General features: G+C 49.1%; 38 non-coding genes across 38 annotated transcripts; 18 read left to right on the forward strand and 20 right to left on the reverse strand.

The window, feature by feature from the left end:
- Positions 1-844: 844 nt before the first annotated feature.
- trnam-cau (transfer RNA methionine (anticodon CAU)) lies at positions 845-918 on the forward strand. Its single transcript has one exon. It is a non-coding gene; the product is annotated as a tRNA-Met (tRNA).
- Positions 919-1,340: 422 nt separating this feature from the next.
- Positions 1,341-1,413, reverse strand: trnar-acg (transfer RNA arginine (anticodon ACG)). Its single transcript has one exon. It is a non-coding gene; the product is annotated as a tRNA-Arg (tRNA).
- Positions 1,414-1,616: 203 nt separating this feature from the next.
- trnal-cag (transfer RNA leucine (anticodon CAG)) lies at positions 1,617-1,699 on the reverse strand. Its single transcript has one exon. It is a non-coding gene; the product is annotated as a tRNA-Leu (tRNA).
- A 1,124-nt stretch (positions 1,700-2,823) lies between these two features.
- trnam-cau (transfer RNA methionine (anticodon CAU)) lies at positions 2,824-2,897 on the forward strand. Its single transcript has one exon. It is a non-coding gene; the product is annotated as a tRNA-Met (tRNA).
- Positions 2,898-2,989: 92 nt separating this feature from the next.
- Positions 2,990-3,061, forward strand: trnae-cuc (transfer RNA glutamic acid (anticodon CUC)). The gene has a single exon. It is a non-coding gene; the product is annotated as a tRNA-Glu (tRNA).
- Positions 3,062-3,329: 268 nt separating this feature from the next.
- On the reverse strand, positions 3,330-3,402 carry trnar-acg (transfer RNA arginine (anticodon ACG)). Its single transcript has one exon. It is a non-coding gene; the product is annotated as a tRNA-Arg (tRNA).
- A 203-nt stretch (positions 3,403-3,605) lies between these two features.
- trnal-cag (transfer RNA leucine (anticodon CAG)) lies at positions 3,606-3,688 on the reverse strand. Its single transcript has one exon. It is a non-coding gene; the product is annotated as a tRNA-Leu (tRNA).
- A 1,124-nt stretch (positions 3,689-4,812) lies between these two features.
- Positions 4,813-4,886, forward strand: trnam-cau (transfer RNA methionine (anticodon CAU)). The gene has a single exon. It is a non-coding gene; the product is annotated as a tRNA-Met (tRNA).
- Positions 4,887-4,978: 92 nt separating this feature from the next.
- Positions 4,979-5,050, forward strand: trnae-cuc (transfer RNA glutamic acid (anticodon CUC)). Its single transcript has one exon. It is a non-coding gene; the product is annotated as a tRNA-Glu (tRNA).
- A 76-nt stretch (positions 5,051-5,126) lies between these two features.
- Positions 5,127-5,199, reverse strand: trnar-acg (transfer RNA arginine (anticodon ACG)). Its single transcript has one exon. It is a non-coding gene; the product is annotated as a tRNA-Arg (tRNA).
- Positions 5,200-5,402: 203 nt separating this feature from the next.
- On the reverse strand, positions 5,403-5,485 carry trnal-cag (transfer RNA leucine (anticodon CAG)). The gene has a single exon. It is a non-coding gene; the product is annotated as a tRNA-Leu (tRNA).
- A 1,124-nt stretch (positions 5,486-6,609) lies between these two features.
- On the forward strand, positions 6,610-6,683 carry trnam-cau (transfer RNA methionine (anticodon CAU)). The gene has a single exon. It is a non-coding gene; the product is annotated as a tRNA-Met (tRNA).
- Positions 6,684-7,115: 432 nt separating this feature from the next.
- Positions 7,116-7,188, reverse strand: trnar-acg (transfer RNA arginine (anticodon ACG)). Its single transcript has one exon. It is a non-coding gene; the product is annotated as a tRNA-Arg (tRNA).
- Positions 7,189-7,391: 203 nt separating this feature from the next.
- On the reverse strand, positions 7,392-7,474 carry trnal-cag (transfer RNA leucine (anticodon CAG)). Its single transcript has one exon. It is a non-coding gene; the product is annotated as a tRNA-Leu (tRNA).
- A 446-nt stretch (positions 7,475-7,920) lies between these two features.
- trnam-cau (transfer RNA methionine (anticodon CAU)) lies at positions 7,921-7,994 on the forward strand. The gene has a single exon. It is a non-coding gene; the product is annotated as a tRNA-Met (tRNA).
- A 92-nt stretch (positions 7,995-8,086) lies between these two features.
- Positions 8,087-8,158, forward strand: trnae-cuc (transfer RNA glutamic acid (anticodon CUC)). Its single transcript has one exon. It is a non-coding gene; the product is annotated as a tRNA-Glu (tRNA).
- A 268-nt stretch (positions 8,159-8,426) lies between these two features.
- trnar-acg (transfer RNA arginine (anticodon ACG)) lies at positions 8,427-8,499 on the reverse strand. Its single transcript has one exon. It is a non-coding gene; the product is annotated as a tRNA-Arg (tRNA).
- A 203-nt stretch (positions 8,500-8,702) lies between these two features.
- trnal-cag (transfer RNA leucine (anticodon CAG)) lies at positions 8,703-8,785 on the reverse strand. Its single transcript has one exon. It is a non-coding gene; the product is annotated as a tRNA-Leu (tRNA).
- A 1,124-nt stretch (positions 8,786-9,909) lies between these two features.
- Positions 9,910-9,983, forward strand: trnam-cau (transfer RNA methionine (anticodon CAU)). The gene has a single exon. It is a non-coding gene; the product is annotated as a tRNA-Met (tRNA).
- Positions 9,984-10,415: 432 nt separating this feature from the next.
- Positions 10,416-10,488, reverse strand: trnar-acg (transfer RNA arginine (anticodon ACG)). The gene has a single exon. It is a non-coding gene; the product is annotated as a tRNA-Arg (tRNA).
- Positions 10,489-10,691: 203 nt separating this feature from the next.
- On the reverse strand, positions 10,692-10,774 carry trnal-cag (transfer RNA leucine (anticodon CAG)). Its single transcript has one exon. It is a non-coding gene; the product is annotated as a tRNA-Leu (tRNA).
- Positions 10,775-11,898: 1,124 nt separating this feature from the next.
- trnam-cau (transfer RNA methionine (anticodon CAU)) lies at positions 11,899-11,972 on the forward strand. The gene has a single exon. It is a non-coding gene; the product is annotated as a tRNA-Met (tRNA).
- Positions 11,973-12,064: 92 nt separating this feature from the next.
- Positions 12,065-12,136, forward strand: trnae-cuc (transfer RNA glutamic acid (anticodon CUC)). Its single transcript has one exon. It is a non-coding gene; the product is annotated as a tRNA-Glu (tRNA).
- A 268-nt stretch (positions 12,137-12,404) lies between these two features.
- trnar-acg (transfer RNA arginine (anticodon ACG)) lies at positions 12,405-12,477 on the reverse strand. Its single transcript has one exon. It is a non-coding gene; the product is annotated as a tRNA-Arg (tRNA).
- A 203-nt stretch (positions 12,478-12,680) lies between these two features.
- On the reverse strand, positions 12,681-12,763 carry trnal-cag (transfer RNA leucine (anticodon CAG)). Its single transcript has one exon. It is a non-coding gene; the product is annotated as a tRNA-Leu (tRNA).
- A 1,124-nt stretch (positions 12,764-13,887) lies between these two features.
- Positions 13,888-13,961, forward strand: trnam-cau (transfer RNA methionine (anticodon CAU)). Its single transcript has one exon. It is a non-coding gene; the product is annotated as a tRNA-Met (tRNA).
- A 432-nt stretch (positions 13,962-14,393) lies between these two features.
- On the reverse strand, positions 14,394-14,466 carry trnar-acg (transfer RNA arginine (anticodon ACG)). Its single transcript has one exon. It is a non-coding gene; the product is annotated as a tRNA-Arg (tRNA).
- Positions 14,467-14,669: 203 nt separating this feature from the next.
- trnal-cag (transfer RNA leucine (anticodon CAG)) lies at positions 14,670-14,752 on the reverse strand. The gene has a single exon. It is a non-coding gene; the product is annotated as a tRNA-Leu (tRNA).
- Positions 14,753-15,876: 1,124 nt separating this feature from the next.
- On the forward strand, positions 15,877-15,950 carry trnam-cau (transfer RNA methionine (anticodon CAU)). Its single transcript has one exon. It is a non-coding gene; the product is annotated as a tRNA-Met (tRNA).
- Positions 15,951-16,658: 708 nt separating this feature from the next.
- Positions 16,659-16,741, reverse strand: trnal-cag (transfer RNA leucine (anticodon CAG)). Its single transcript has one exon. It is a non-coding gene; the product is annotated as a tRNA-Leu (tRNA).
- Positions 16,742-17,865: 1,124 nt separating this feature from the next.
- Positions 17,866-17,939, forward strand: trnam-cau (transfer RNA methionine (anticodon CAU)). The gene has a single exon. It is a non-coding gene; the product is annotated as a tRNA-Met (tRNA).
- A 432-nt stretch (positions 17,940-18,371) lies between these two features.
- On the reverse strand, positions 18,372-18,444 carry trnar-acg (transfer RNA arginine (anticodon ACG)). Its single transcript has one exon. It is a non-coding gene; the product is annotated as a tRNA-Arg (tRNA).
- A 2,878-nt stretch (positions 18,445-21,322) lies between these two features.
- trnam-cau (transfer RNA methionine (anticodon CAU)) lies at positions 21,323-21,396 on the forward strand. The gene has a single exon. It is a non-coding gene; the product is annotated as a tRNA-Met (tRNA).
- A 92-nt stretch (positions 21,397-21,488) lies between these two features.
- On the forward strand, positions 21,489-21,560 carry trnae-cuc (transfer RNA glutamic acid (anticodon CUC)). The gene has a single exon. It is a non-coding gene; the product is annotated as a tRNA-Glu (tRNA).
- A 268-nt stretch (positions 21,561-21,828) lies between these two features.
- Positions 21,829-21,901, reverse strand: trnar-acg (transfer RNA arginine (anticodon ACG)). The gene has a single exon. It is a non-coding gene; the product is annotated as a tRNA-Arg (tRNA).
- Positions 21,902-22,104: 203 nt separating this feature from the next.
- Positions 22,105-22,187, reverse strand: trnal-cag (transfer RNA leucine (anticodon CAG)). The gene has a single exon. It is a non-coding gene; the product is annotated as a tRNA-Leu (tRNA).
- Positions 22,188-23,312: 1,125 nt separating this feature from the next.
- Positions 23,313-23,385, forward strand: trnam-cau (transfer RNA methionine (anticodon CAU)). The gene has a single exon. It is a non-coding gene; the product is annotated as a tRNA-Met (tRNA).
- Positions 23,386-23,477: 92 nt separating this feature from the next.
- trnae-cuc (transfer RNA glutamic acid (anticodon CUC)) lies at positions 23,478-23,549 on the forward strand. Its single transcript has one exon. It is a non-coding gene; the product is annotated as a tRNA-Glu (tRNA).
- The last annotated feature ends 4,163 nt before the right edge of the window (positions 23,550-27,712 follow it).

The raw sequence follows: 27,712 nt of genomic DNA on the forward strand, positions 1-27,712 counted from the left end.
TCACATACTGTATTAGAACTGGGTCACAAAAAGGAATAGCCATTCTCAGACCCTGCTCGTTCTACATGAACGCGCAATGAAAATACTTGCTCAAATGCGGATGGATGCCATCATTGCAATTTAACGAAAAAGCGTCATCTCTGTACGTTTCACTGCCGCTTTATGGTTCACAGTTGCCTCCTAATGTAGCCAACTGTTAACCATACGGCGGTGACATCCTTAAAAGAACCGGTGGTATTGTGTCTCGAGCACACAAGGCAAACGAGGAATTCTTCAAGAGGTGAGTGCGAAGTACAGTTTACTGCCACAGGCAACGGCCGCAGAGCTTTTTCTTTAACAGATTCTAATACGTGGAACACGTCACCAGCTTACATTGGACAGTCTTTCAACTGTAGCACAATTAAAGTTTTCCCTTTGATAATGTGGCTAAAGACGAGCCAAACACGTGATCACTGAGTAACTGGGACTTTGCATTGTGGATATGTAACGTTATTCCATTAATCTGTCAGCTGTGTCAAATGTGTCAAATGTAAGTGTTTATTTATCATGGGTTTTATCTAGACTGAGAGCACGTGCGCCAAGATCGTCCAGCAACGGCAGGCGTGCCATTCTCGACACCATTTAAAAGACGATAGGAATCCTGGGCATGACATAGCCCCTCTGTGTCTCCTTGAAGTTATTTCTGTACGTGTAACAAGTTAAGAATGAGAAGGTCCTCAGTGTGGGTAGCCAGAGTGCAAGAAGCCCAGTCGTGCTCTGCTCGCAGGAGTTTCCTCGCTGGTGGCGCACAAAATGCCACGCAACCAGACGCAAGGGGCCACCCAGGCGTCACCGGTCCGGGCGTGCCTCGTTGGCGCAGTTAGGCAGCGCGTCAGTCTCATAATCTGAAGGTCGTGAGTTCGAGCCTCACACGGGGCAGGGTGACTTTTTGTCGACTACTTTGAGACTTTAGACCCATTTCCGTTCCGCACAGTCTGCCGGGCATCCACGGTCTGAGAGTCAGCGTGCCCTCCCTGGTGGTCTAGTGGCTAGGATTCGGCGCTCGGCCCGGGTTCGATTCCCGGTCAGGGAACGCTCTTTTGATGTGCGCTTGCCTTTTTCACCGGCCGGGTTATGCGCAAAGCTGGCTTCGAAGGCAAGGATCGCAGCACCTCCAAGAGGCAAAGGTCCACTGCCTCCGGGCCACCGACCTAAGGTCGGCAGGCTAATTTGCCTGCCTGCAGTCCTGCGCTCCGCCATCTGAGCAATCAGAGCCTGGTGTGCGTCCTCTGCTCTACTGAGGCATGTTGACGCAGGACAGCAGACACCCAACAAGCAGGAGGAAGGAGTAAAAGCACGATCGAGCCAGCCAGGAGTCGAACCTAGAATCTTCTGATCCGTAGTCAGACGCGTTATCCATTGCGCCACTGGCCCAACGCCAGGGCCATGGGCAGTCATGCTTGCAGAAGACAGCTGGATTCTGGAGGCCGGCATGCACAGCTGCCAAACTTCATCTCTACCAAAATGGGAAACCGGGTGGTCCCCCGCGTGCCTGCCTCCTGCCTTCTTTGAAAAGGACGCTCCCTCGAAAGAAACCACAATACACAGCACGGGGGGCTCCAACAAGGGCAATAGAATGTCAGAAGTGGGATTCGAACCCACGCCTCCAGAGGAGACTGCGACCTGAACGCAGCGCCTTAGACCGCTCGGCCATCCTGACGACCGCAGCTGCCACGAGCGAGTCGTTTTTCCTCCTCGGCGGATGTGTCGTTATAATTTTTGGAATGACTCACGGTTTTATTTCCTTCATGTAGCTCATCTTTAATTCTTATTTATTTCGTCACAACCGCCTTGAAATGGTGATGAATGTGGATTTCTCGAAATGAGGAACAATGTGCCTGAAGCCTTTCATTTGCCAAAAGCACACGCAGCCCGTCTCCATTTGCCCTGTAACGGATGCCTGTCAAAGTGGTTTTGCATACAACGATCCGTTCTCCCTTTCACATACTGTATTAGAACTGGGTCACAAAAAGGAATAGCCATTCTCAGACCCTGCTCGTTCTACATGAACGCGCAATGAAAATACTTGCTCAAATGCGGATGGATGCCATCATTGCAATTTAACGAAAAAGTGTCATCTCTGTACGTTTCACTGCCGCTTTATGGTTCACAGTTGCCTCCTAATGTAGCCAACTGTTAACCATACGGCGGTGACATCCTTAAAAGAACCGGTGGTATTGTGTCTCGAGCACACAAGGCAAACGAGGAATTCTTCAAGAGGTGAGTGCGAAGTACAGTTTACTGCCACAGGCAACGGCCGCAGAGCTTTTTCTTTAACAGATTCTAATACGTGGAACACGTCACCAGCTTACATTGGACAGTCTTTCAACTGTAGCACAATTAAAGTTTTCCCTTTGATAATGTGGCTAAAGACGAGCCAAACACGTGATCACTGAGTAACTGGGACTTTGCATTGTGGATATGTAACGTTATTCCATTAATCTGTCAGCTGTGTCAAATGTGTCAAATGTAAGTGTTTATTTATCATGGGTTTTATCTAGACTGAGAGCACGTGCGCCAAGATCGTCCAGCAACGGCAGGCGTGCCATTCTCGACACCATTTAAAAGACTATAGGAATCCTGGGCATGACATAGCCCCTCTGTGTCTCCTTGAAGTTATTTCTGTACGTGTAACAAGTTAAGAATGAGAAGGTCCTCAGTGTGGGTAGCCAGAGTGCAAGAAGCCCAGTCGTGCTCTGCTCGCAGGAGTTTCCACGCTGGTGGCGCACAAAATGCCACGCAACCAGACGCAAGGGGCCACCCAGGCGCCACCGGTCCGGGCGTGCCTCGTTGGCGCATTTAGGCAGCGCGTCAGTCTCATAATCTGAAGGTCGTGAGTTCGAGCCTCACACGGGGCAGGGTGACTTTTTGTCGACTACTTTGAGACTTTAGACCCATTTCCGTTCCGCACAGTCTGCCGGGCATCCACGGTCTGAGAGTCAGCGTGCCCTCCCTGGTGGTCTAGTGGCTAGGATTCGGCGCTCTCACCGCCGCGGCCCGGGTTCGATTCCCGGTCAGGGAACGCTCTTTTGACGTGCGCTTGCCTTTTTCACCGGCCGGGTTATGCGCAAAGCTGGCTTCGAAGGCAAGGATCGCAGCACCTCCAAGAGGCAAAGGTCCACTGCCTCCGGGCCACCGACCTAAGGTCGGCAGGCTAATTTGCCTGCCTGCAGTCCTGCGCTCCGCCATCTGAGCAATCAGAGCCTGGTGTGCGTCCTCTGCTCTACTGAGGCATGTTGACGCAGGACAGCAGACACCCAACGTGCAGGAGGAAAGAGTAAAAGCACGATCGAGCCAGCCAGGAGTCGAACCTAGAATCTTCTGATCCGTAGTCAGACGCGTTATCCATTGCGCCACTGGCCCAACGCCAGGGCCATGAGCAGTCATGCTTGCAGAAGACAGCTGGATTCTGGAGGCCGGCATGCACAGCTGCCAAACTTCATCTCTACCAAAATGGAAAACCGGGTGGTCCCCCGCGTGCCTGCCTCCTGCCTTCTTTGAAAAGGACGCTCCCTCGAAAGAAACCACAATACACAGCACGGGGGGCTCCAACAAGGGCAATAGAATGTCAGAAGTGGGATTCGAACCCACGCCTCCAGAGGAGACTGCGACCTGAACGCAGCGCCTTAGACCGCTCGGCCATCCTGACGACCGCATATGCCACGAGCGAGTCGTTTTTCCTCCTCGGCGGATGTGTCGTTATAATTTTTGGAATGACTCACGGTTTTATTTCCTTCATGTAGCTCATCTTTAATTCTTATTTATTTCGTCACAACCGCCTTGAAATGGTGATGAATGTGGATTTCTCGAAATGAGGAACAATGTGCCTGAAGCCTTTCATTTGCCAAAAGCACATGCAGCCCGTCTCCATTTGCCCTGTAACGGATGCCTGTCAAAGTGGTTTTGCATACAACGATCCGTTCTCCCTTTCACATACTGTATTAGAACTGGGTCACAAAAAGGAATAGCCATTCTCAGACCCTGCTCGTTCTACATGAACGCGCAATGAAAATACTTGCTCAAATGCGGATGGATGCCATCATTGCAATTTAACGAAAAAGTGTCATCTCTGTACGTTTCACTGCCGCTTTATGGTTCACAGTTGCCTCCTAATGTAGCCAACTGTTAACCATACGGCGGTGACATCCTTAAAAGAACCGGTGGTATTGTGTCTCGAGCACACAAGGCAAACGAGGAATTCTTCAAGAGGTGAGTGCGAAGTACAGTTTACTGCCACAGGCAACGGCCGCAGAGCTTTTTCTTTAACAGATTCTAATACGTGGAACACGTCACCAGCTTACATTGGACAGTCTTTCAACTGTAGCACAATTAAAGTTTTCCCTTTGATAATGTGGCTAAAGACGAGCCAAACACGTGATCACTGAGTAACTGGGACTTTGCATTGTGGATATGTAACGTTATTCCATTAATCTGTCAGCTGTGTCAAATGTGTCAAATGTAAGTGTTTATTTATCATGGGTTTTATCTAGACTGAGAGCACGTGCGCCAAGATCGTCCAGCAACGGCAGGCGTGCCATTCTCGACACCATTTAAAAGACGATAGGAATCCTGGGCATGACATAGCCCCTCTGTGTCTCCTTGAAGTTATTTCTGTACGTGTAACAAGTTAAGAATGAGAAGGTCCTCAGTGTGGGTAGCCAGAGTGCAAGAAGCCCAGTCGTGCTCTGCTCGCAGGAGTTTCCTCGCTGGTGGCGCACAAAATGCCACGCAACCAGACGCAAGGGGCCACCCAGGCGTCACCGGTCCGGGTGTGCCTCGTTGGCGCAGTTAGGCAGCGCGTCAGTCTCATAATCTGAAGGTCGTGAATTCGAGCCTCACACGGGGCAGGGTGACTTTTTGTCGACTACTTTGAGACTTTAGACCCATTTCCGTTCCGCACAGTCTGCCGGGCATCCACGGTCTGAGAGTCAGCGTGCCCTCCCTGGTGGTCTAGTGGCTAGGATTCGGCGCTCTCACCGCCGCGGCCCGGGTTCGATTCCCGGTCAGGGAACGCTCTGCTCTACTGAGGCATGTTGATGCAGGACAGCAGACACCCAACAAGCAGGAGGAAGGAGTAAAAGCACGATCGAGCCAGCCAGGAGTCGAACCTAGAATCTTCTGATCCGTAGTCAGACGCGTTATCCATTGCGCCACTGGCCCAACGCCAGGGCTATGAGCAGTCATGCTTGCAGAAGACAGCTGGATTCTGGAGGCCGGCATGCACAGCTGCCAAACTTCATCTCTACCAAAATGGAAAACCGGGTGGTCCCCCGCGTGCCTGCCTCCTGCCTTCTTTGAAAAGGACGCTCCCTCGAAAGAAACCACAATACACAGCACGGGGGGCTCCAACAAGGGCAATAGAATGTCAGAAGTGGGATTCGAACCCACGCCTCCAGAGGAGACTGCGACCTGAACGCAGCGCCTTAGACCGCTCGGCCATCCTGACGACTGCAGCTGCCACGAGCGAGTCGTTTTTCCTCCTCGGCGGATGTGTCGTTATAATTTTTGGAATGACTCACGGTTTTATTTCCTTCATGTAGCTCATCTTTAATTCTTATTAATTTCGTCACAACCGCCTTGAAATGGTGATGAATGTGGATTTCTCGAAATGAGGAACAATGTGCCTGAAGCCTTTCATTTGCCAAAAGCACACGCAGCCCGTCTCCATTTGCCCTGTAACGGATGCCTGTCAAAGTGGTTTTGCATACAACGATCCGTTCTCCCTTTCACATACTGTATTAGAACTGGGTCACAAAAAGGAATAGCCATTCTCAGACCCTGCTCGTTCTACATGAACGCGCAATGAAAATACTTGCTCAAATGCGGATGGATGCCATCATTGCAATTTAACGAAAAAGCGTCATCTCTGTACGTTTCACTGCCGCTTTATGGTTCACAGTTGCCTCCTAATGTAGCCAACTGTTAACCATACGGCGGTGACATCCTTAAAAGAACCGGTGGTATTGTGTCTCGAGCACACAAGGCAAACGAGGAATTCTTCAAGAGGTGAGTGCGAAGTACAGTTTACTGCCACAGGCAACGGCCGCAGAGCTTTTTCTTTAACAGATTCTAATACGTGGAACACGTCACCAGCTTACATTGGACAGTCTTTCAACTGTAGCACAATTAAAGTTTTCCCTTTGATAATGTGGCTAAAGACGAGCCAAACACGTGATCACTGAGTAACTGGGACTTTGCATTGTGGATATGTAACGTTATTCCATTAATCTGTCAGCTGTGTCAAATGTGTCAAATGTAAGTGTTTATTTATCATGGGTTTTATCTAGACTGAGAGCACGTGCGCCAAGATCGTCCAGCAACGGCAGGCGTGCCATTCTCGACACCATTTAAAAGACGATAGGAATCCTGGGCATGACATAGCCCCTCTGTGTCTCCTTGAAGTTATTTCTGTACGTGTAACAAGTTAAGAATGAGAAGGTCCTCAGTGTGGGTAGCCAGAGTGCAAGAAGCCCAGTCGTGCCATGCTCGCAGGAGTTTCCCCGCTGGTGGCGCACAAAATGCCACGCAACCAGACGCAAGGGGCCACCCAGGCGCCACCGGTCCGGGCGTGCCTCGTTGGCGCAGTTAGGCAGCGCGTCAGTCTCATAATCTGAAGGTCGTGAGTTCGAGCCTCACACGGGGCAGGGTGACTTTTTGTCGACTACTTTGAGACTTTAGACCCATTTCCGTTCCGCACAGTCTGCCGCGCATCCACGGTCCGAGAGTCAGCGTGCCCTCCCTGGTGGTCTAGTGGCTAGGATTCGACGCTCTCACCGCCGCGGCCCGGGTTCGATTCCCGGTCAGGGAACGCTCTTTTGACGTGCGCTTGCCTTTTTCACCGGCCGGGTTATGCGCAAAGCTGGCTTCGAAGGCAAGGATCGCAGCACCTCCAAGAGGCAAAGGTCCACTGCCTCCGGGCCACCGACCTAAGGTCGGCAGGCTAATTTGCCTGCCTGCAGTCCTGCGCTCCGCCATCTGAGCAATCAGAGCCTGGTGTGCGTCCTCTGCTCTACTGAGGCATGTTGACGCAGGACAGCAGACACCCAACGTGCAGGAGGAAGGAGTAAAAGCACGATCGAGCCAGCCAGGAGTCGAACCTAGAATCTTCTGATCCGTAGTCAGACACGTTATCCATTGCGCCACTGGCCCAACGCCAGGGCCATGGGCAGTCATGCTTGCAGAAGACAGCTGGATTCTGGAGGCCGGCATGCACAGCTGCCAAACTTCATCTCTACCAAAATGGGAAACCGGTTGGTCCCCCGCGTGCCTGCCTCCTGCCTTCTTTGAAAAGGACGCTCCCTCGAAAGAAACCACAATACACAGCACGGGGGGCTCCAACAAGGGCAATAGAATGTCAGAAGTGGGATTCAAACCCACGCCTCCAGAGGAGACTGCGACCTGAACGCAGCGCCTTAGACCGCTCGGCCATCCTGACGACCGCAGCTGCCACGAGCGAGTCGTTTTTCCTCCTCGGCGGATGTGTCGTTATAATTTTTGGAATGACTCACGGTTTTATTTCCTTCATGTAGCTCATCTTTAATTCTTATTTATTTCGTCACAACCGCCTTGAAATGGTGATGAATGTGGATTTCTCGAAATGAGGAACAATGTGCGCCAAGATCGTCCAGCAACGGCAGGCGTGCCATTCTCGACACCATTTAAAAGACGATAGGAATCCTGGGCATGACATAGCCCCTCTGTGTCTCCTTGAAGTTATTTCTGTACGTGTAACAAGTTAAGAATGAGAAGGTCCTCAGTGTGGGTAGCCAGAGTGCAAGAAGCCCAGTCGTGCCATGCTCGCAGGAGTTTCCCCGCTGGTGGCGCACAAAATGCCACGCAACCAGACGCAAGGGGCCACCCAGGCGCCACCGGTCCGGGCGTGCCTCGTTGGCGCAGTTAGGCAGCGCGTCAGTCTCATAATCTGAAGGTCGTGAGTTCGAGCCTCACACGGGGCAGGGTGACTTTTTGTCGACTACTTTGAGACTTTAGACCCATTTCCAATCCGCACAGTCTGCCGGGCATCCACGGTCTGAGAGTCAGCCTGCCCTCCCTGGTGGTCTAGTGGCTAGGATTCGGCGCTCTCACCGCCGCGGCCCGGGTTCGATTCCCGGTCAGGGAACGCTCTTTTGACGTGCGCTTGCCTTTTTCACCGGCCGGGTTATGCGCAAAGCTGGCTTCGAAGGCAAGGATCGCAGCACCTCCAAGAGGCAAAGGTCCACTGCCTCCGGGCCACCGACCTAAGGTCGGCAGGCTAATTTGCCTGCCTGCAGTCCTGCGCTCCGCCATCTGAGCAATCAGAGCCTGGTGTGCGTCCTCTGCTTTACTGAGGCATGTTGACGCAGGACAGCAGACACCCAACGTGCAGGAGGAAGGAGTAAAAGCACGATCGAGCCAGCCAGGAGTCGAACCTAGAATCTTCTGATCCGTAGTCAGACGCGTTATCCATTGCGCCACTGGCCCAACGCCAGGGCTATGAGCAGTCATGCTTGCAGAAGACAGCTGGATTCTGGAGGCCGGCATGCACAGCTGCCAAACTTCATCTCTACCAAAATGGAAAACCGGGTGGTCCCCCGCGTGCCTGCCTCCTGCCTTCTTTGAAAAGGACGCTCCCTCGAAAGAAACCACAATACACAGCACGGGGGGCTCCAACAAGGGCAATAGAATGTCAGAAGTGGGATTCGAACCCACGCCTCCAGAGGAGACTGCGACCTGAACGCAGCGCCTTAGACCGCTCGGCCATCCTGACGACTGCAGCTGCCACGAGCGAGTCGTTTTTCCTCCTCGGCGGATGTGTCGTTATAATTTTTGGAATGACTCACGGTTTTATTTCCTTCATGTAGCTCATCTTTAATTCTTATTAATTTCGTCACAACCGCCTTGAAATGGTGATGAATGTGGATTTCTCGAAATGAGGAACAATGTGCCTGAAGCCTTTCATTTGCCAAAAGCACACGCAGCCCGTCTCCATTTGCCCTGTAACGGATGCCTGTCAAAGTGGTTTTGCATACAACGATCCGTTCTCCCTTTCACATACTGTATTAGAACTGGGTCACAAAAAGGAATAGCCATTCTCAGACCCTGCTCGTTCTACATGAACGCGCAATGAAAATACTTGCTCAAATGCGGATGGATGCCATCATTGCAATTTAACGAAAAAGCGTCATCTCTGTACGTTTCACTGCCGCTTTATGGTTCACAGTTGCCTCCTAATGTAGCCAACTGTTAACCATACGGCGGTGACATCCTTAAAAGAACCGGTGGTATTGTGTCTCGAGCACACAAGGCAAACGAGGAATTCTTCAAGAGGTGAGTGCGAAGTACAGTTTACTGCCACAGGCAACGGCCGCAGAGCTTTTTCTTTAACAGATTCTAATACGTGGAACACGTCACCAGCTTACATTGGACAGTCTTTCAACTGTAGCACAATTAAAGTTTTCCCTTTGATAATGTGGCTAAAGACGAGCCAAACACGTGATCACTGAGTAACTGGGACTTTGCATTGTGGATATGTAACGTTATTCCATTAATCTGTCAGCTGTGTCAAATGTGTCAAATGTAAGTGTTTATTTATCATGGGTTTTATCTAGACTGAGAGCACGTGCGCCAAGATCGTCCAGCAACGGCAGGCGTGCCATTCTCGACACCATTTAAAAGACGATAGGAATCCTGGGCATGACATAGCCCCTCTGTGTCTCCTTGAAGTTATTTCTGTACGTGTAACAAGTTAAGAATGAGAAGGTCCTCAGTGTGGGTAGCCAGAGTGCAAGAAGCCCAGTCGTGCCATGCTCGCAGGAGTTTCCCCGCTGGTGGCGCACAAAATGCCACGCAACCAGACGCAAGGGGCCACCCAGGCGCCACCGGTCCGGGCGTGCCTCGTTGGCGCAGTTAGGCAGCGCGTCAGTCTCATAATCTGAAGGTCGTGAGTTCGAGCCTCACACGGGGCAGGGTGACTTTTTGTCGACTACTTTGAGACTTTAGACCCATTTCCGTTCCGCACAGTCTGCCGCGCATCCACGGTCCGAGAGTCAGCGTGCCCTCCCTGGTGGTCTAGTGGCTAGGATTCGACGCTCTCACCGCCGCGGCCCGGGTTCGATTCCCGGTCAGGGAACGCTCTTTTGACGTGCGCTTGCCTTTTTCACCGGCCGGGTTATGCGCAAAGCTGGCTTCGAAGGCAAGGATCGCAGCACCTCCAAGAGGCAAAGGTCCACTGCCTCCGGGCCACCGACCTAAGGTCGGCAGGCTAATTTGCCTGCCTGCAGTCCTGCGCTCCGCCATCTGAGCAATCAGAGCCTGGTGTGCGTCCTCTGCTCTACTGAGGCATGTTGACGCAGGACAGCAGACACCCAACGTGCAGGAGGAAGGAGTAAAAGCACGATCGAGCCAGCCAGGAGTCAAACCTAGAATCTTCTGATCCGTAGTCAGACGCGTTATCCATTGCGCCACTGGCCCAACGCCAGGGCCATGGGCAGTCATGCTTGCAGAAGACAGCTGGATTCTGGAGGCCGGCATGCACAGCTGCCAAACTTCATCTCTACCAAAATGGGAAACCGGTTGGTCCCCCGCGTGCCTGCCTCCTGCCTTCTTTGAAAAGGACGCTCCCTCGAAAGAAACCACAATACACAGCACGGGGGGCTCCAACAAGGGCAATAGAATGTCAGAAGTGGGATTCAAACCCACGCCTCCAGAGGAGACTGCGACCTGAACGCAGCGCCTTAGACCGCTCGGCCATCCTGACGACCGCAGCTGCCACGAGCGAGTCGTTTTTCCTCCTCGGCGGATGTGTCGTTATAATTTTTGGAATGACTCACGGTTTTATTTCCTTCATGTAGCTCATCTTTAATTCTTATTTATTTCGTCACAACCGCCTTGAAATGGTGATGAATGTGGATTTCTCGAAATGAGGAACAATGTGCCTGAAGCCTTTCATTTGCCAAAAGCACACGCAGCCCGTCTCCATTTGCCCTGTAACGGATGCCTGTCAAAGTGGTTTTGCATACAACGATCCGTTCTCCCTTTCACATACTGTATTAGAACTGGGTCACAAAAAGGAATAGCCATTCTCAGACCCTGCTCGTTCTACATGAACGCGCAATGAAAATACTTGCTCAAATGCGGATGGATGCCATCATTGCAATTTAACGAAAAAGCGTCATCTCTGTACGTTTCACTGCCGCTTTATGGTTCACAGTTGCCTCCTAATGTAGCCAACTGTTAACCATACGGCGGTGACATCCTTAAAAGAACCGATGGTGTTGTGTCTCGAGCACACAAGGCAAACGAGGAATTCTTCAAGAGGTGAGTGCGAAGTACAGTGCACTGCCACAGGCAACGGCCGCAGAGCTTTTTCTTTAACAGATTCTAATACGTGGAACACGTCACCAGCTTACATTGGACAGTCTTTCAACTGTAGCACAATTAAAGTTTTCCCTTTGATAATGTGGCTAAAGACGAGCCAAACACGTGATCACTGAGTAACTGGGACTTTGCATTGTGGATATGTAACGTTATTCCATTAATCTGTCAGCTGTGTCAAATGTGTCAAATGTAAGTGTTTATTTATCATGGGTTTTATCTAGACTGAGAGCATGTGCGCCAAGATCGTCCAGCAACGGCAGGCGTGCCATTCTCGACACCATTTAAAAGACGATAGGAATCCTGGGCATGACATAGCCCCTCTGTGTCTCCTTGAAGTTATTTCTGTACGTGTAACAAGTTAAGAATGAGAAGGTCCTCAGTGTGGGTAGCCAGAGTGCAAGAAGCCCAGTCGTGCCATGCTCGCAGGAGTTTCCCCGCTGGTGGCGCACAAAATGCCACGCAACCAGACGCAAGGGGCCACCCAGGCGCCACCGGTCCGGGCGTGCCTCGTTGGCGCAGTTAGGCAGCGCGTCAGTCTCATAATCTGAAGGTCGTGAGTTCGAGCCTCACACGGGGCAGGGTGACTTTTTGTCGACTACTTTGAGACTTTAGACCCATTTCCAATCCGCACAGTCTGCCGGGCATCCACGGTCTGAGAGTCAGCCTGCCCTCCCTGGTGGTCTAGTGGCTAGGATTCGGCGCTCTCACCGCCGCGGCCCGGGTTCGATTCCCGGTCAGGGAACGCTCTTTTGACGTGCGCTTGCCTTTTTCACCGGCCGGGTTATGCGCAAAGCTGGCTTCGAAGGCAAGGATCGCAGCACCTCCAAGAGGCAAAGGTCCACTGCCTCCGGGCCACCGACCTAAGGTCGGCAGGCTAATTTGCCTGCCTGCAGTCCTGCGCTCCGCCATCTGAGCAATCAGAGCCTGGTGTGCGTCCTCTGCTTTACTGAGGCATGTTGACGCAGGACAGCAGACACCCAACGTGCAGGAGGAAGGAGTAAAAGCACGATCGAGCCAGCCAGGAGTCGAACCTAGAATCTTCTGATCCGTAGTCAGACGCGTTATCCATTGCGCCACTGGCCCAACGCCAGGGCTATGAGCAGTCATGCTTGCAGAAGACAGCTGGATTCTGGAGGCCGGCATGCACAGCTGCCAAACTTCATCTCTACCAAAATGGAAAACCGGGTGGTCCCCCGCGTGCCTGCCTCCTGCCTTCTTTGAAAAGGACGCTCCCTCGAAAGAAACCACAATACACAGCACGGGGGGCTCCAACAAGGGCAATAGAATGTCAGAAGTGGGATTCGAACCCACGCCTCCAGAGGAGACTGCGACCTGAACGCAGGGCCTTAGACCGCTCGGCCATCCTGACGACCGCAGCTGCCACGAGCGAGTCGTTTTTCCTCCTCGGCGGATGTGTCGTTATAATTTTTGGAATGACTCACGGTTTTATTTCCTTCATGTAGCTCATCTTTAATTCTTATTTATTTCGTCACAACCGCCTTGAAATGGTGATGAATGTGGATTTCTCGAAATGAGGAACAATGTGCCTGAAGCCTTTCATTTGCCAAAAGCACACGCAGCCCGTCTCCATTTGCCCTGTAACGGATGCCTGTCAAAGTGGTTTTGCATACAACGATCCGTTCTCCCTTTCACATACTGTATTAGAACTGGGTCACAAAAAGGAATAGCCATTCTCAGACCCTGCTCGTTCTACATGAACGCGCAATGAAAATACTTGCTCAAATGCGGATGGATGCCATCATTGCAATTTAACGAAAAAGCGTCATCTCTGTACGTTTCACTGCCGCTTTATGGTTCACAGTTGCCTCCTAATGTAGCCAACTGTTAACCATACGGCGGTGACATCCTTAAAAGAACCGGTGGTATTGTGTCTCGAGCACACAAGGCAAACGAGGAATTCTTCAAGAGGTGAGTGCGAAGTACAGTTTACTGCCACAGGCAACGGCCGCAGAGCTTTTTCTTTAACAGATTCTAATACGTGGAACACGTCACCAGCTTACATTGGACAGTCTTTCAACTGTAGCACAATTAAAGTTTTCCCTTTGATAATGTGGCTAAAGACGAGCCAAACACGTGATCACTGAGTAACTGGGACTTTGCATTGTGGATATGTAACGTTATTCCATTAATCTGTCAGCTGTGTCAAATGTGTCAAATGTAAGTGTTTATTTATCATGGGTTTTATCTAGACTGAGAGCACGTGCGCCAAGATCGTCCAGCAACGGCAGGCGTGCCATTCTCGACACCATTTAAAAGACGATAGGAATCCTGGGCATGACATAGCCCCTCTGTGTCTCCTTGAAGTTATTTCTGTACGTGTAACAAGTTAAGAATGAGAAGGTCCTCAGTGTGGGTAGCCAGAGTGCAAGAAGCCCAGTCGTGCCATGCTCGCAGGAGTTTCCCCGCTGGTGGCGCACAAAATGCCACGCAACCAGACGCAAGGGGCCACCCAGGCGCCACCGGTCCGGGCGTGCCTCGTTGGCGCAGTTAGGCAGCGCGTCAGTCTCATAATCTGAAGGTCGTGAGTTCGAGCCTCACACGGGGCAGGGTGACTTTTTGTCGACTACTTTGAGACTTTAGACCCATTTCCGTTCCGCACAGTCTGCCGCGCATCCACGGTCCGAGAGTCAGCGTGCCCTCCCTGGTGGTCTAGTGGCTAGGATTCGACGCTCTCACCGCCGCGGCCCGGGTTCGATTCCCGGTCAGGGAACGCTCTTTTGACGTGCGCTTGCCTTTTTCACCGGCCGGGTTATGCGCAAAGCTGGCTTCGAAGGCAAGGATCGCAGCACCTCCAAGAGGCAAAGGTCCACTGCCTCCGGGCCACCGACCTAAGGTCGGCAGGCTAATTTGCCTGCCTGCAGTCCTGCGCTCCGCCATCTGAGCAATCAGAGCCTGGTGTGCGTCCTCTGCTCTACTGAGGCATGTTGACGCAGGACAGCAGACACCCAACGTGCAGGAGGAAGGAGTAAAAGCACGATCGAGCCAGCCAGGAGTCGAACCTAGAATCTTCTGATCCGTAGTCAGACGCGTTATCCATTGCGCCACTGGCCCAACGCCAGGGCCATGGGCAGTCATGCTTGCAGAAGACAGCTGGATTCTGGAGGCCGGCATGCACAGCTGCCAAACTTCATCTCTACCAAAATGGGAAACCGGTTGGTCCCCCGCGTGCCTGCCTCCTGCCTTCTTTGAAAAGGACGCTCCCTCGAAAGAAACCACAATACACAGCACGGGGGGCTCCAACAAGGGCAATAGAATGTCAGAAGTGGGATTCAAACCCACGCCTCCAGAGGAGACTGCGACCTGAACGCAGCGCCTTAGACCGCTCGGCCATCCTGACGACCGCAGCTGCCACGAGCGAGTCGTTTTTCCTCCTCGGCGGATGTGTCGTTATAATTTTTGGAATGACTCACGGTTTTATTTCCTTCATGTAGCTCATCTTTAATTCTTATTTATTTCGTCACAACCGCCTTGAAATGGTGATGAATGTGGATTTCTCGAAATGAGGAACAATGTGCCTGAAGCCTTTCATTTGCCAAAAGCACACGCAGCCCGTCTCCATTTGCCCTGTAACGGATGCCTGTCAAAGTGGTTTTGCATGCAACGATCCGTTCTCCCTTTCACATACTGTATTAGAACTGGGTCACAAAAAGGAATAGCCATTCTCAGACCCTGCTCGTTCTACATGAACGCGCAATGAAAATACTTGCTCAAATGCGGATGGATGCCATCATTGCAATTTAACGAAAAAGCGTCATCTCTGTACGTTTCACTGCCGCTTTATGGTTCACAGTTGCCTCCTAATGTAGCCAACTGTTAACCATACGGCGGTGACATCCTTAAAAGAACCGGTGGTATTGTGTCTCGAACACACAAGGCAAACGAGGAATTCTTCAAGAGGTGAGTGCGAAGTACAGTTTACTGCCACAGGCAACGGCCGCAGAGCTTTTTCTTTAACAGATTCTAATACGTGGAACACGTCACCAGCTTACATTGGACAGTCTTTCAACTGTAGCACAATTAAAGATTTCCCTTTGATAATGTGGCTAAAGACGAGCCAAACACGTGATCACTGAGTAACTGGGACTTTGCATTGTGGATATGTAACGTTATTCCATTAATCTGTCAGCTGTGTCAAATGTGTCAAATGTAAGTGTTTATTTATCATGGGTTTTATCTAGACTGAGAGCACGTGCGCCAAGATCGTCCAGCAACGGCAGGCGTGCCATTCTCGACACCATTTAAAAGACGATAGGAATCCTGGGCATGACATAGCCCCTCTGTGTCTCCTTGAAGTTATTTCTGTACGTGTAACAAGTTAAGAATGAGAAGGTCCTCAGTGTGGGTAGCCAGAGTGCAAGAAGCCCAGTCGTGCTCTGCTCGCAGGAGTTTCCTCGCTGGTGGCGCACAAAATGCCACGCAACCAGACGCAAGGGGCCACCCAGGCGCCACCGGTCCGGGCGTGCCTCGTTGGCGCAGTTAGGCAGCGCGTCAGTCTCATAATCTGAAGGTCATGAGTTCGAGCCTCACACGGGGCAGGGTGACTTTTTGTCGACTACTTTGAGACTTTAGACCCATTTCCCTTCCGCACAGTCTGCCGGGCATCTACGGTTTGAGAGTAAGCGTGCCCTCCCTGGTGGTCTAGTGGCTAGGATTCGGCGCTCTCACCGCCGCGGCCCGGGTTCGATTCCCGGTCAAGGAACGCTCTTTTGACGTGCGCTTGCCTTTTTCACCGGCCGGGTTATGCGCAAAGCTGGCTTCGAAGGCAAGGATCGCAGCACCTCCAAGAGGCAAAGGTCCACTGCCTCCGGGCCACCGACCTAAGGTCGGCAGGCTAATTTGCCTGCCTGCAGTCCTGCGCTCCGCCATCTGAGCAATCAGAGCCTGGTGTGCGTCCTCTGCTCTACTGAGGCATGTTAACGCAGGACAGCAGACACCCAACGTGCAGGAGGAAGGAGTAAAAGCACGATCGAGCCAGCCAGGAGTCGAACCTAGAATCTTCTGATCCGTAGACAGACGCGTTATTCATTGCGCCACTGGCCCAACGCCAGGGCCATGGGCAGTCATGCTTGCAGAAGACAGCTGGATTCTGGAGGCCGGCATGCACAGCTGCCAAACTTCATCTCTACCAAAATGGGAAACCGGGTGGTCCCCCGCGTGCCTGCCTCCTGCCTTCTTTGAAAAGGACGCTCCCTCGAAAGAAACCACAATACACAGCACGGGGGGCTCCAACAAGGGCAATAGAATGTCAGAAGTGGGATTTGAACCCACGCCTCCAGAGGAGACTGCGACCTGAACGCAGCGCCTTAGACCGCTCGGCCATCCTGACGACCGCAGCTGCCACGAGCAAGTCGTTTTTCCTCCTCGGCGGATGTGTCGTTATAATTTTTGGAATGACTCACGGTTTTATTTCCTTCATGTAGCTCATCTTTAATTCTTATTTATTTCGTCAAAACCGCCTTGAAATGGTGATGAATGTGGATTTCTCGGAATGAGGAACAATGTGCCTGAAGCCTTTCATTTGCCAAAAGCACACGCAGCCCGTCTCCATTTGCCCTGTAACGGATGCCTGTCAAAGTGGTTTTGCATACAACGATCCGTTCTCCCTTTCACATACTGTATTAGAACTGGGTCACAAAAAGGAATAGCCATTCTCAGACCCTGCTCGTTCTACATGAACGCGCAATGAAAATACTTGCTCAAATGCGGATGGATGCCATCATTGCAATTTAACGAAAAAGCGTCATCTCTGTACGTTTCACTGCCGCTTTATGGTTCACAGTTGCCTCCTAATGTAGCCAACTGTTATACATACGGCGGTGACATCCTTAAAAGAACCGGTGGTATTGTGTCTCGAGCACACAAGGCAAACGAGGAATTCTTCAAGAGGTGAGTGCGAAGTACAGTTTACTGCCACAGGCAACGGCCGCAGAGCTTTTTCTTTAACAGATTCTAATACGTGGAACACGTCACCAGCTTACATTGGACAGTCTTTCAACTGTAGCACAATTAAAGTTTTCCCTTTGATAATGTGGCTAAAGACGAGCCAAACACGTGATCACTGAGTAACTGGGACTTTGCATTGTGGATATGTAACGTTATTCCATTAATCTGTCAGCTGTGTCAAATGTGTCAAATGTAAGTGTTTATTTATCATGGGTTTTATCTAGACTGAGAGCACGTGCGCCAAGATCGTCCAGCAACGGCAGGCGTGCCATTCTCGACACCATTTAAAAGACGATAGGAATCCTGGGCATGACATAGCCCCTCTGTGTCTCCTTGAAGTTATTTCTGTACGTGTAACAAGTTAAGAATGAGAAGGTCCTCAGTGTGGGTAGCCAGAGTGCAAGAAGCCCAGTCGTGCTCTGCTCGCAGGAGTTTCCCCGCTGGTGGCGCACAAAATGCCACGCAACCAGACGCAAGGGGCCACCCAGGCGCCACCGTTCCGGGCGTGCCTCGTTGGCGCAGTTAGGCAGCGCGTCAGTCTCATAATCTGAAGGTCGTGAGTTCAAGCCTCACACGGGGCAGGGTGACTTTTTGTCGACTACTTTGAGACTTTAGACCCATTTCCCTTCCGCACAGTCTGCCGGGCATCCACGGTCTGAGAGTCAGCGTGCCCTCCCTGGTGGTCTAGTGGCTAGGATTCGGCGCTCTCACCGCCGCGGCCCGGGTTCGATTCCCGGTCAAGGAACGCTCTTTTGACGTGCGCTTGCCTTTTTCACCGGCCGGGTTATGCGCAAAGCTGGCTTCGAAGGCAAGGATCGCAGCACCTCCAGGAGGCGGAGGTCCACTGCCTCCGGGCCACCGACCTAAGGTCGGCAGGCTAATTTGCCTGCCTGCAGTCCTGCGCTCCGCCATCTGAGCAATCAGAGCCTGGTGTGCGTCCTCTGCTCTACTGAGGCATGTTGACGCAGGACAGCAGACACCCAACGTGCAGGAGGAAGGAGTAAAAGCACGATCGAGCCAGCCAGGAGTCGAACCTAGAATCTTCTGATCCGTAGTCAGACACGTTATCCATTGCGCCACTGGCCCAACGCCAGGGCCATGGGCAGTCATGCTTGCAGAAGACAGCTGGATTCTGGAGGCCGGCATGCACAGCTGCCAAACTTCATCTCTACCAAAATGGGAAACCGGGTGGTCCCCCGCGTGCCTGCCTCCTGCCTTCTTTGAAAAGGACGCTCCCTCGAAAGAAACCACAATACACAGCACGGGGGGCTCCAACAAGGGCAATAGAATGGCAGAAGTAGGATTCGAACCCACGCCTCCAGAGGAGACTGCAACCTTAACGCAGCGCCTTAGACCGCTCGGCCATCCTGACGCCCGCAGCTGCCACGAGCGAGTCGTTTTTCCTCCTCGGCGGATGTGTCGTTATAATTTTTGGAATGACTCACGGTTTTATTTCCTTCATGTAGCTCATCTTTAATTCTTATTTATTTCTTCACAACCGCCTTGAAATGGTGATGAATGTGGATTTCTCGAAATGAGGAACAATGTGCCTGAAGCCTTTCATTTGCCAAAAGCACACGCAGCCCGTCTCCATTTGCCCTGTAACGGATGCCTGTCAAAGTGGTTTTGCATACAACGATCCGTTCTCCCTTTCACATACTGTATTAGAACTGGGTCACAAAAAGGAATAGCCATTCTCAGACCCTGCTCGTTCTACATGAACGCGCAATGAAAATACTTGCTCAAATGCGGATGGATGCCATCATTGCAATTTAACGAAAAAGCGTCATCTCTGTACGTTTCACTGCCGCTTTATGGTTCACAGTTGCCTCCTAATGTAGCCAACTGTTAACCATACGGCGGTGACATCCTTAAAGCAACACTATGTAGTTTCCATGTAAAAATGACTTACAGCTCCCCCTTGTGGTTGAAAAGCACAACAGTGCCTGGTATCAGACACTCTACTGCAGGCATGGGGAGGGGCGGGGCTGTGTTTCCTACCCTCCACCGCCACTTTCAGAGTGTGCTTGTAGCAGCTAGGAGGCTGCTCATGTTGCAGCAACAGTACATTTTGTCCAGTTAAAAGTTGTTCTATCACGGAAATAATTTTAGAGACATTATTTAAAGTTAAAAAAACTACATAGTGTTGCTTTAAAAGAACCGGTGGTATTGTGTCTCGAGCACACAAGGCAAACGAGGAATTCTTCAAGAGGTGAGTGCGAAGTACAGTTTACTGTCACAGGCAACGGCCGCAGAGCTTTTTCTTTAACAGATTCTAATACGTGGAACACGTCACCAGCTTACATTGGACAGTCTTTCAACTGTAGCACAATTAAAGTTTTCCCTTTGATAATGTGGCTAAAGACGAGCCAAACACGTGATCACTGAGTAACTGGGACTTTGCATTGTGGATATGTAACGTTATTCCATTAATCTGTCAGCTGTGTCAAATGTGTCAAATGTAAGTGTTTATTTATCATGGGTTTTATCTAGACTGAGAGCACGTGCGCCAAGATCGTCCAGCAACGGCAGGCGTGCCATTCTCGACACCATTTAAAAGACGATAGGAATCCTGGGCATGACTAGGGGTGCAACGGGTCACAAAACTCACGGTTCGGATCATATTACGGATTTTGAGGCACGGATCGGGTCATTTTTCGGATCAGCAAAAAAAAAAGTATGGGAAAATTCTAATAACAAATCAAGAAATTACAAACATTTATAAAAAGAACAAGGTTGCACTTTAAGTAAGGTCTAAAATCATTAGTTACAGAAATCAAATGAATAATTACACTGCATTTATTGTATTAATTAAATGTAATTATTATTTTTTTAAAGCTTCAGAAGTGATTTTCTCTTTGTCTTGGGTTGTTTGATTAACATTAATGACACAGACTTAAGTAGGTCAATTGAGCTGACTGTCTCTTTAAGACCAAATGTGCACAGACTGCATCTCTCTGTTTGTGCACTACCGAGTCCCCTTAAACGAGCGCACAGACACAGACAAAGGGTGAATTACAGACGGCGCAGCATTACAGTCGTCCCACATAAAAACGTTACGTTGTTTTTCATTGCTCTATTAGCCAAATGTATTTTAATACACTACAGTATGAGAGAGAGTAGCGCAACTCTCTGAAATTTAAACATCAAGAGTTCTGATCTTTGAAGGATGATTACGTCTTACTGTGCATTCAGACCGCCACCGGCGAGAGCGTCAAAGTGTCCGAAAGTCATTCATTTTCAATGAGAGCCGGCAGCGAGCTCCGGCGAGCAGCGGCGCGGCGCGTCATGTACAGCGTGAGCGTCGAGGAGAGTTGAAATCAGCTCAACTTTATGGTAATGAGATATGACGCGGTTCGGCGGCAACCAATCGGAAGGCGGAAATGTTCACCGGCAACCAATCGGAAGGCGGAAACCTCCGCCTGAGAGGAGTTCAGAGAATGCATTCGAGCGTCAGAGCGTCCACTACAACTTTTCTAAGCGTTGTTGTATGGGCAGCCAGAGCTTTTACTCGAGCTGGACCGGACGCATTCAACCGCACGCGTGCGTTTGCGCGCAAAGTAAACTGATCACTTTAGCGCCGTTTTGCAGTTAAACTGTTTAAAATCACTTGAATGTTAACATTTGCAAACCTTTATAACACTTACAAATTATAAACTTTCCCTATTTAAATTTGCGTATTAATCCGCGAATCACATGCGAGCCGAACCGTGGGTCGTGATCCGTACGGATCACGGATCAACTGCGATCCGTTGCACCACTAGGCATGACATAGCCCCTCTGTGTCTCCTTGAAGTTATTTCTGTACGTGTAACAAGTTAAGAATGAGAAGGTCCTCAGTGTGGGTAGCCAGAGTGCAAGAAGCCCAGTCGTGCTCTGCTCGCAGGAGTTTCCTCGCTGGTGGCGCACAAAATGCCACGCAACCAGACGCAAGGGGCCACCCAGGCGCCACCGGTCTGGGCGTGCCTCGTTGGCGCAGTTAGGCAGCGCGTCAGTCTCATAATCTGAAGGTCGTGAGTTCGAGCCTCACACGGGGCAGGGTGACTTTTTGTCGACTACTTTGAGACTTTAGACCCATTTCCCTTCCGGACAGTCTGCCGGGCATCCACGGTCTGAGAGTCAGCGTGCCCTCCCTGGTGGTCTAGTGGCTAGGATTCGGTGCTCTCACCGCCGCGGCCCGGGTTCGATTCCCGGTCAGGGAACGCTCTTTTGACGTGCGCTTGCCTTTTTCACCGGCCGGGTTATGCGCAAAGCTGGCTTCGAAGGCAAGGATCGCAGCACCTCCAAGAGGCAAAGGTCCACTGCCTCCGGGCCACCGACCTAAGGTCGGCAGGTTAATTTGCCTGCCTGCAGTCCTGCGCTCCGCCATCTGAGCAATCAGAGCCTGGTGTGCGTCCTCTGCTCTACTGAGGCATGTTGACGCAGGACAGCAGACACCCAACGTGCAGGAGGAAGGAGTAAAAGCACAATCGAGCCAGCCAGGAGTCGAACCTAGAATCTTCTGATCCGTAGTCAGACGCGTTATCCATTGCGCCACTGGCCCAACGCCAGGGCCATGGGCAGTCATGCTTGCACAAGACAGCTGGATTCTGGAGGCCAGCATGCACAGCTGCCAAACTTCATCTCTACCAAAATGGGAAACCGGGTGGTCCCCAGCGTGCCTGCCTCCTGCCTTCTTTGAAAAGGACGCTCCCTCGAAAGAAATCACAATACACAGCACGGGGGGCTCCAACAAGGGCAATAGAATGTCAGAAGTGGGATTCAAACCCACACCTCCAGAGGAGACTGCGACCTGAACGCAGCGCCTTAGACCGCTCGGCCATCTTGACGACCGCAGCTGCCACGAGCGAGTCGTTTTTCCTCCTCGGCGGATGTGTCGTTATAATTTTTTGGAATGACTCACGGTTTTATTTCCTTCATGTAGCTCATCTTTAATTCTTATTTATTTCTTCATAACCGCCTTGAAATGGTGATGAATGTGGATTTCTCGAAATGAGGAACAATGTGCCTGAAGCCTTTCATTTGCCAAAAGCACACGCAGCCCGTCTCCATTTGCCCTGTAACGGATGCCTGTCAAAGTGGTTTTGCATACAACGATCCGTTCTCCCTTTCACATACTGTATTAGAACTGGGTCACAAAAAGGAATAGCCATTCTCAGACCCTGCTCGTTCTACATGAACGCGCAATGAAAATACTTGCTCAAATGCGGATGGATGCCATCATTGCAATTTAACGAAAAAGCGTCATCTCTGTACGTTTCACTGCCGCTTTATGGTTCACAGTTGCCTCCTAATGTAGCCAACTGTTAACCATACGGCGGTGACATCCTTAAAAGAACCGGTGGTATTGTGTCTCGAGCACACAAGGCAAACGAGGAATTCTTCAAGAGGTGAGTGCGAAGTACAGTTTACTGCCACAGGCAACGGCCGCAGAGCTTTTTCTTTAACAGATTCTAATACGTGGAACACGTCACCAGCTTACATTGGACAGTCTTTCAACTGTAGCACAATTAAAGTTTTCCCTTTGATAATGTGGCTAAAGACGAGCCAAACACGTGATCACTGAGTAACTGGGACTTTGCATTGTGGATATGTAACGTTATTCCATTAATCTGTCAGCTGTGTCAAATGTGTCAAATGTAAGTGTTTATTTATCATGGGTTTTATCTAGACTGAGAGCACGTGCGCCAAGATCGTCCAGCAACGGCAGGCGTGCCATTCTCGACACCATTTAAAAGACGATAGGAATCCTGGGCATGACATAGCCCCTCTGTGTCTCCTTGAAGTTATTTCTGTACGTGTAACAAGTTAAGAATGAGAAGGTCCTCAGTGTGGGTAGCCAGAGTGCAAGAAGCCCAGTCGTGCTCTGCTCGCAGGAGTTTCCTCGCTGGTGGCGCACAAAATGCCACGCAACCAGACACAAGGGGCCACCCAGGCGCCGCCGGTCTGGGCGTGCCTCGTTGGCGCAGTTAGGCAGCGCGTCAGTCTCATAATCTGAAGGTCGTGAGTTCGAGCTCACACGGGGCAGGGTGACTTTTTGTCGACTACTTTGAGACTTTAGACCCATTTCCCTTCCGCACAGTCTGCCGGGCATCCACGGTCTGGGAGTCAGCGTGCCCTCCCTGGTGGTCTAGTGGCTAGGATTCGGCGCTCTCATCGCCGCGGCCCGGGTTCGATTCCCGGTCAGGGAATGCTCTTTTGACGTGCGCTTGCCTTTTTCACCGGCCGGGTTATGCGCAAAGCTGGCTTCGAAGGCAAGGATCGCAGCACCTCCAAGAGGCAAAGGTCCACTGCCTCCGGGCCACCGACCTAAGGTCGGCAGGCTAATACCGATCAGGGCCCGGTTCCCCAATAACGTTCACTCTTAGCGTGCTAAGAAGACTCAAAAAGATATATCTTACCAAAGTTGTTGATGTTCCTAAGTGTGTTCCACGAAGTGTCTCTTAGGAAGCTTCTTAACACGCTGCCTCTAAGTTCGACGTACAATGGCGCAGTCCCAAGTTAAGGTGCAGAATTATTTGCGATCGATCACTCAGGGATCGATTTTCCACTTCACGCGAAGGTGCATTACGACGTTAAGAAAGGCAACACGTTATATACAAATGGAACATTACTCAAATTATTCCAGTCACATTTATTTTAACATAGTTTAAGTTATCCGTAAAATATAGACTATTAATTAAATGATCAAATTATCAGTAATACGGGTAGACGAACCGGGTATCCCTCGCTATTTATCCACCCTCCTTATCCCGTTGTGCCACTTGTGCCGCTTCTTGACATGGGTTTTGACTTAAAAAAAATATGTAATACACTTTTATACGAATGTTAAGGTACTTAACAATTAGAATTGATTGGCAAGCAGCTGCAGTATTTCTGTTTAATGCGGTATTGCTTATCATTAATGTATTTAATAAAAAGCAACCTAGTTAGATAGAGAATATGGTCTGAGAAGATCTAGCAGCTCCATAATGAGTTGTCTTGGAAGGCGATTTTTTTATTTAGCCACGTCAGGCAAAATGTCAAATGATTTAAGGGTTGACAAATAAAAAAATTGGCATGGACTAAACAGTTACGCGGCCGGTGTTGTGTGGAAGTCTGTTACCCCTATATGTTTCCCTTTAGTGTAGTGTTTTTATAGCATTTTTATCACATTATACGTTTATTCTTTATATACATTGAAAGTTTTAATGGCTACTGACATGTATATGTGTGCATTTATGTAATGTATCTTGACTGTTCTTGATTGTAAGTCAATTATTTTTACAGTATGAATCATATTATATGTATAATATATATTTATTATGTTTGGAAACATAACAGTTTTAAAACAAACAGTAGGAAAAAAAAGAAAAAGACAGGCTATAAAAGACATAAAAATATCAAATATGAAATATTTAATAAATTGTATAATAGAATACATGATATTATTGCTTTTAAGTATAACCAATTGAAATCTTTAATCTTTATAAATAAATTATAAATGTAACGTGATGAAAACGCTATAAACATAGAGGGAACAGACTTCAATGAGGAACAAACACCGGCGCCTTCTTTGATTCATTAGCTCTGATACCAAATAAAGCCAACTGCATAAATAGTCCTGTATCCATTGCAAACATATTTTATTATAAGTCTTAAAAATGTCCATAACATAAAATCATTGTCAGCATACCATAGTTTGACTTGTACTGCGCTACGCTGATTTCTAAAGACTGCGGCGATAGCGTTTTGCGCTCAAACAACGCTAAGAGAGAGCTTACGAATGGTCCAGACCAACCTTACGAAAGTGTTTCTTACAGAAGATATACTTAGCATACGAACGTTTTGGGAATAGTTAAGAGAGAGGTTAAGGAATAGGTTAAGAACTACTTAGCGATAAGAACGTTTTGGGGAACCGGGCCCAGTTTATTTTTATATTTCTCATATTTATCCTCCGCTTCTTTTTTTTTTTCTTTTATACATTTTTTGTAAAGTATTTTTTTTCTTACAGTCATTCAGCAATCCCTTAGACATCCATTTGTATTCTTTGCACTTTCTTTTTTACAGTGTTTTTTATTGGGCAATTTTTATCATATACTTTTTGAAATACTCGCATAAACTCATCATATGCCTTGTTAGTATCATTATCTCTGTATATAATACTCCAATCTTGCATTAGTAGTTCTTTTTTAAATGCTTCAATAGTTTTATCTGTTTTTACCATTCTAAACCAATACATGGTATCCTCTTCATTTTTTTTAAATACATTTTATTTAAAGGTGACATAGAATGATTGAACGGGGCATTTATCCTTGTTCTGTGATGTGACATGTAAACAAAAAAAATTTAGTTTGGGTCTGTAATGCCTTAGAAGCTTCCTAAAAACCTCTCTCAGATAGCTCTATTAGGGTGGGGGATTTTAAACAAGTGAGTTTGCACCTATTTGGCTCCCCCTACTGGCTTAACTTGCAATCTCATTACTATTTGGCTGACTTTGCTTCCACTCAAAAAATGTAGCCAATTATTTTAAAGAGGGGCAGTTATGGCGCTTTTCCATTGCATAGTACCCCACGGTTTAGTTTAGTTTGGGTCGGGTCAGCTCACCTCACTTTGGCGTGGTTAGCTTTTTCATCGAGTTTAGTATCACTTCGGAGTGGGAGGGATTATAGGCGTGTCGTTATATTTACGCTGCCTACTGCTGTGACATCATACACGTGAGAGCATTGTTGTACATTCATTTATTTCTCAGTCTGCCACAAAATTAAAATTGGCCACCACAAATAGATGTTTGCACATCGCGTTTATAACTACCTCTGTGTCACATGACAGTTTCTGTTCAAACACCCGACCCGTGGCGTCAGTCGACGGCGCTCCGCTGAGCCTCATTCAAGTTGCATTTAAGCATATATAATGCGGACGTGCACGTCGCGAATGTGCCGCCACAAACTGTAAGTCTGGAAAAAACTGTTATGGTGTCCCGGATTCTCAACCTGCGGATGTTTTTCATCGCTAAAAGGGTGTTTGGAAACTTATAGCAGAACACAGATAACAACATGTTTGCTTGAGACAGCGCAAGCTAGCAGTAAGCTAAAGCTAATATTTACATTATAGCGATGACGTGACGATTCTCTCAGACCAATCAGTGATCTACAGTGTTTTCGCGTCACGTTTGGTATCAGCTCGGGTCGCTTGGAACCCCAACCGAGGTGGTACGAAAAAAAGTATCGGGTACTACGTACTGCACCCAATGGAAAAGCTCCCAAAAGTAAACTGACCCGACCCAAACTAAACTAAACCGTGGGGTACTATGCAATGGAAAAGCGCCATAAGATGCCTTTGATGTCATAAGCATCAGTTTTTCAGATTGGGACGTTTTCTGGCTGAGATTTCTAAAAGAGGAATTTCTATGAGACTGAGATGTTTAGCATATTTAGCACTTTTTGTATGTTCGTGAATGCGGGTAGACTACCATTATTCAACAAAGACAAGGTAAAAATGGTTTTTCATTCTCTGTCCCCTTATAAAATAAAAATTATGTGACCCACACTCTACCCCCCCAGTAGCAGGGCGGGCCGAAAGCTTTTAGAGTGGATTGAGCCTGGTGAAACGTGCACGCGCACATCTGTATGTATCTATAACTTACCTAATGAGCAGCAGACCCGACGCCAGACACAAATTCACGGACGGGCATTTCATTTTTTCAGGGGGCACAAATGAGATCAACCTCACTGCAATTCATAATATCATTAATTATAATAATGGACAAAAAACTATGAAGAACTGATATGCAACACAATGGAGGAGCCGTAAAGATTGGACCTAGCCTACTGAAGCAGTCTAAAAACACGTCGCAGGGCTCAACATCAACGCTTGTCCACTTATCAGAGACAAGTAACTAGATTAAAACGCCAATAACAATCACCAAAACACGAAAGTGTTTTCGGCAACCGAAAGTGCATAATGTAATAACGCTAAGTTAAACAAATAAGCGCAGCAAACACAAAGTGAGCTAACAGTGGGTAAAACATACTGTGGTAAAAATGTGAAGTTTTTAATAACATGATACAGTTAAGCAGCATCACATCACGGTTGAAAATGTACAGATTTCATATGACAGTTCACTAAACAAGTAATTAATATTAAGTCACTTACATTTTAGACGCAATGTTGACTGTTTTTGTTGTTTCAGCAGCGAAAATAGTTCAAAGATAACAGCAGAACCATAACATGTCAGTCTCACTGCAACACTCAGCCGTGTCTTAACGGTGGCGCTATGCTTATTAAACAACTAAACATTTCCGCGCTCACTATCGACAAACCAATCAAATACATTTAAAATATATATTTTTTTTTAATCAGACCAAACACATTT

Source organism: Paramisgurnus dabryanus, chromosome 13 (genome assembly GCF_030506205.2).
Source record: "Paramisgurnus dabryanus chromosome 13, PD_genome_1.1, whole genome shotgun sequence".
Classification (NCBI taxonomy): domain Eukaryota; kingdom Metazoa; phylum Chordata; class Actinopteri; order Cypriniformes; family Cobitidae; genus Paramisgurnus; species Paramisgurnus dabryanus.